This window comes from Oncorhynchus keta, chromosome 15, assembly GCF_023373465.1.
Source record: "Oncorhynchus keta strain PuntledgeMale-10-30-2019 chromosome 15, Oket_V2, whole genome shotgun sequence".
NCBI lineage: Eukaryota > Metazoa > Chordata > Actinopteri > Salmoniformes > Salmonidae > Oncorhynchus > Oncorhynchus keta.
The window spans coordinates 27,377,353-27,383,352 of NC_068435.1; the positions used below are offsets into that span (position 1 = coordinate 27,377,353).

The 6,000-nt window shown below is 40.6% G+C and overlaps 1 protein-coding gene across 1 annotated transcript in view; it reads right to left on the reverse strand.

Moving 5' to 3' along the window:
* ctnnd2b (catenin (cadherin-associated protein), delta 2b) overlaps positions 1-4,608 on the reverse strand; it is a 107,665-nt gene extending 103,057 nt beyond the window's left edge. Inside the window, exon 1 of the mRNA XM_052463795.1 lies at positions 4,333-4,608. The gene's annotated coding sequence lies outside the window, so the exon portion shown is untranslated. The remainder of the gene's footprint in view (positions 1-4,332) is intronic.
* Positions 4,609-6,000: the final 1,392 nt, after the last annotated feature.

Below are 6,000 nucleotides of genomic sequence, written 5' to 3' on the forward strand. Positions count from 1 at the left end.
CGGGGAGGGAGAGAGAAGAGAAACGGGGAGGGAGAGAGGGAACGGGGGGGAGAGAGAAGAGAAACGGAGAGAGGAGAAAGAGAAGAGAAACGGAGACGGAGAGAGAAGAGAAACGGAGACGGAGAGAGAAGAGAAACGGGGAGGGAGAGAGAAGAGAAACGGGGAGGGAGAGAGAAGAGAAACGGGGAGGGAGAGAGAAGAGAAACGGAGAGGGAGAGAGAAGAGAAACGGAGAGGGAGAGAGAAGAGAAACGGAGAGGGAGAGAGAAGAGAAACGGGGAGGGAGAGAGAAGAGAAACGGGGAGGGAGAGAGAGGAGAAACTGAGGGGGAGAGAGAAGAGAAACGGAGAGGGAGAGAGAAGAGAAACGGGGAGGCGATAAGAGACCCCCCCCAGCCCTACCTCCCCTCCCTTCCCCTGAAACACGCTGTTCCTCCAACAATCCAAACTGAGATAAATGTAGAATTCAAAAAGGAGAGGAAACAAGACGGGTACAGAGTGAAAAAGGAATAGTGTTCTAAAGGGTGATCAGTAATAAATAACTGAGTCGAACCGTGGTTGTAATTTTCCACTTCACAACTCAAGTAACTTAAGGACAGCATTATGGTAAAGCACATTACAACAGTGAGCTAAAGGGAAGCGTGGCTAAAGGGTGGCCCTGACCTTATATACAGGGCAATAGTAATCACAGTCTCTTTCAATCCATAATAGACGGTTCATTAGGCTAAATCTACTACAACTGACACACACAGCCAAAAGCCATCATGGCAACAACTTGGCAACCATTAAAAGGTATTGATTGATTTGGAAAGCGATAAAGTGTGGCTTTGGCTGTATTTACACAGTCAGCCCAATTCTGATCTTTTCCCCACTAATTGGTCTGCTGACCAATCAAATCAGCTCTTAAAAAATCTGACGTGAAAAGCTCTGATATGATTCGTCAAAAGACCAATTAGTTGGGAAAAATCTGAATTGGGCTGCCTGTGTAGACGCAGCCTTTGAGGCATAGGCCTACGCCCAGTGGGATAACAGAAAAATCTACACTCCCCTACGTATTTATTTGGACAGTGAAGCTAAAACTTTTAATTTGTCTCTATACTCCAGCATTTTGGATTTGAGATTTGAGCAACAGCACATAATGCAACTTTTTATTTGAGGGTATTTTCATACGTATCTGTTTAATCGTTTAGAAATTAAAGCACTTTATGTATCTAGTCCACCTATTTTAAGATGTTGTTAGTATTTCGACAAATTCACTTATTTGTATTTAAGTAGTGAAAAGGTTAACATATGGTCCGATATTCCTAGAACACAATGACTCTACAAACTTGTTGGATGAATTTGAAGTTTGTTTTGGTTGTGTTTCCGATTATTCGGTGCCCAATAGGAATGCATGGTAAATTATGTATTGTGTCATTTTGGAATCACTTTTATTGTAAATAAGAAACATCTACATTAATGTGGATTATGAATAATGGATTATGGATTATGGATAATCATGAATGAATTGTGAATAATGATGAGTGAGAAAGTTAGAGGCACAAAGATCAACACGTTTGTAGTCACAAGCTTGGTGTAATCATTGTGTGCTAGGAATATGGGACCATATACTACACTTTTGACTACTTTAATACACGTAAGTGAATTTGTCCAAATACTTATGACACAGTTAAATAAGAGGACTACTAGATACATAGTGCTTTCATTTCTAAAGAGAAACGGAGAGCACAGTTGGTAGAGCATGGCGCTTGTAACGCCAGGGTAGTGGGTTCGATTCCCGGGACCACCCATACGTAGAATGTATGCACACATGACTGTAAGTCGCTTTGGATAAAAGCGTCTTCTAAATGGCATATATATATATAAATAGTAAAATAGATATGTATTAAAATAACCTCAAATAAAAGGTGACATTCTGTACTGTCGCCTCAGTAAAAGTTTTAGCTTCACTGTCCAAAATAAATACGTAGGGGGGTGTATGTGTGTCACATTCTCTTATTAACAATCTTTGCGATACATCCCAGTCTGCCATTTAAATTGAGAACGCTGCAGACCAAAATACTTACTTATTAATTTGATAAAAAATGTGTCACTGTCTGTCTCTCATAACTGACAAATTTGTAGTACGTGACAAATGGTATTTCAGAAAAATCTACTTAAATCAAAACTCCTCCAGCACCTATGATGCATTGGTTCCTCTAGTCAGTGCAAGATTTTCTTTGGAGTTTCAATTAGCCTTCACAGATAGGGCCAGCCAGCAACACCACTAATCAGCAGTAAAACAGATTATTCCCAAAAATGTTTTTGTTATTTTACTAGGCAAGTCAGTTAAGAACAAATTCTTACTTACAATGATGGCCTAGGAACAGTGGGTTGGCTGCCTTGTTCAGGGGCAGAACATTGGGGATTCAATCTAGCAACCTTTCGGTTACTGACCCAACACTCTGACCACTAGGCTACATGCTGCCTATGAACATATAGGCTAAATGACTGAAAACCACTGGTTATTAATAACACAAACTATCTTTTTTTATTACCAATGCTAATGTGGTCCATTTCGTGCAGCACTTAAATATTTAATGATAATAACAGCATTCTGCTAGTTTGAAATGTTTGATTTTTTTTTGTACTACTACACCCTTTCATGGAATTGATGACCTAGGCCTATGTCCATTATCTTCCATCAACACAAGGAACTGAGGCGGGGGCTGGGGGCAGGGGCTGAGACAGACAGGCTATGATATCAATCTGCAGCTTTGAAGATTGGAATACAGCAACCTGCACTCAGACGACAACCCATTCAACACATTTCCCTTGAAGAAAAACAACGCTTATCATGCAAGCTTATCAGGTCAAACAATGGATATTTCAAATTGATAACAAATTGGGTGACACTGCTTTCAGAACCCTATCTCCCAGTCAACTATAAGTGGAATGTTTTCCTTGTATTGAGGACACGTTTGCCTACAGATGAATGGGAAACTTACCATATGACCACCACAACCCCTACTCTTGTGGCTTATATCTCCAACCACTGTCAAAATCATAACACAACCGGAGGTGGGGCAATTGGAAGGCAGATCTTTTGACTTTTGACCCTTTTTTCTCAAACACTTAACCATTTAAATTATATTTACAAAATGTATCAAATCATCCTGTCCATAATTAAGGCTCCCTCTCTTAGTAGGCCTATGTGCCGAACCCATTGGAAAGTCATAGAATAGGCTAAGGCTTCTGTGATCCAGATAGGTACTACTACACTATCATTGTTGTTGATGAACCAGTGAGGGCCAATAGTCATTGTGTGGCCCTGGGGAGACAAACATCATATACATCTGACCACAGGATGTGTCCTATTGTATCTAAATAGAAACAATTTATCAGGGCTTATGAGGGTGATTTGTCCATAAAATCTATAGAATTTTGACCATGTGAGCTTCTCACCCCTTTACACACAAACAGGCCTGATGTAGAATATTGAACTATAAATGCCTAGCCTTACCTATAGGCCTGGGCAACAATTAACTCATTAATTCAATTATGTATATGGTTTCAACATGGTTTATACCTTCAACTTAACATCATCAGTGTTATTATTCCTGATAGAAAAAACGAGTTTTGGAAACAAGTCTATATTTGTCTATTCTTTAAATATTCATGCCAGGCATTGCAGTCAAAACACAATCAAACGCCAGGCATCGCATGCAAATAAAATAAAAAGGAGGGCAATTTTATATGGAGTTGATCTAACTGAGGCAAGGCACCCTATTCAAATAGACAGAAATTATGCAGCTAGGCTACATTTGGTGATGAAAGACCTGCTAGTCATAGAATACCTAATAATGCATAGCCTAGAAATTTAAGAATGAATGAATCTTATTGGCAGTCATCATCAGCTATGAAAATGAGACATTTAATCTCACCTTTCCACCTTTTCTACAGCATTGCATTACAGACAAAAGAATGACGGTCATCTAATGCGATCTGATGTCGACCAGTATAATCTTATAAATATATCGTTCAAATTTAGGTCAATCGGAAAGTAATAGGGTGTTTTCTCAGAGCATCCCCGCTTTAGCTAGCGAATCGTCCTCAAATGGATTCCATTTTCAGTCCACAATCAATGCATGCTATAGCCCACAATAAATCTGAAATATTACACATTTGGACCCTGGAAAAACATCTGGCAGAGTAACAAAGGGGTGAGAAAAAAAGCAAAGCCAGAGCTGGCGATTGTTCCTCCCTTCCCGAGACGACTGACAAATGCATCCTATTTTGTAATTGTTTGGAGTGTATGACAGCTGGAAAAGCAACTGGAATGACATTGCGCTTACTGTAAAATATGCCGGGGAACCGCGTTGTTCTCGACTCCCCTCGATTGGTAACCAAAATTCAAACCATGTAAAATATGTAAAGCATTCCTTACGAATTGTCCGAAAACACACTTTACGCCCGACGTTGGTGTTGCCCGAAAAGACAGCATCCACCGAATGGCCAAGAGAGATCGCTATAGGTACGGGCAGTCTAGGGAGACCCGTTCACTGGGTTGTGCACTGTGCAGCAGAGAAGGCAGCGGCGCTTGCTCTCTCCAATGCTCCCTTGTCTTTAACATTCCCCTTGCTGTCAGACTGTGCTGTTTAGGTACGGGTACAGGCAACGACATCTCCTGGTGATGCAAGGATGAGCATCTCTTCTCTCCCCACATTTCAAGCCATCTGCAGCCTACGCTACACAGCCATCAAGTGAATAGGTATAATCTGACATGAGTTTAGTCTTCTCTTCTCAGGCCTACTAGTTTTTACTTTTTGAAATAAATATTTCTGTATATATTGCTACTTTTAATTGAAATTATACATTGGGGGTCAATGTAGACCCATATGGAGGACATCTATTGAACCTATATGGGGCTATGTGTCCATAAATACAATGGGATTGACAAATATATTTCTTACTTTTTTTAATGTTCTATAAGTAAAACAAATGTCTAAGCATCTATTTTCTTCTCCACTCTTGTAGTCCTCCCTCCATTTTCTCAACCTAGTTTAGGTGACATCATCTGTCCTGGGGCCCTTTTGGCATAGAGCAGCAACATGACTACTGTACAAACGTGGGCCAGTCGCCACATCACTTCCTCTGAGGCAAAAGGGCACACCACAGAGGCAGACGGCAAGATCAGTAATGTCAAACCATTTGTATTTGGGTCTGGGGGAGTGGATGTGGAGGTTATGGAGGTTGATCAAAATTCGTACCACCCACTCACAATGTAACCCCCTTTGAAATACATGTGCATTATGTAGAGGTTTGCTAATCCTTCAGCACACACTGTCAAGGTGAAACCACTGAATGGCCCCAAGACACAATTCACATACAGTAGCCTGGAGTGCACATGTTGCACCTGTTTTCCTAAGAAAGATCATTCATATAAAAGGTCATAAAAAAAGGTCAAACAAAAGGTCACATTAAATTCAAACAAAGGTACACATAGCATGCAGGGGACGCTTGGTGAAAACAATATCATATTTGAGCATTTTCTGTCACCTCTAAACGTGCAACATAAATACCAAAGCATGTTCTACAGCAAAGATATGCATCAGTATTGTTGAAGGTACCTATCAAGATATAACATAATAATTCAACATGGAGGAAGAAGGCAGTCATTCTCTGACTGCTGCTCATTGTTGTTATCAGTAGTGTGTCATCCTGTCCCTAGGGGTGAATAAGCACACCTGAGCTCACTCTCTTCTCTCAGGTATCACACACCATGCACCGCTCTTATAGCCCGACATACAGTGGGGCAAAAAAGTATTTAGTCAGCCACCAATTGTGCAAGTTCTCCCACTTAAAAAGATGACAGAGGCCTGTAATTTTCATCATAGGTACACTTCAACTCTGACAGACAAAATACCCTTTGTTGGCAATGACAGAGGTCAAACGTTTTCTGTAAGTCTTCACAAGGTTTTCACACACTGTTGCTGGTATTGTGGCCCATTCCTCCATGCAGA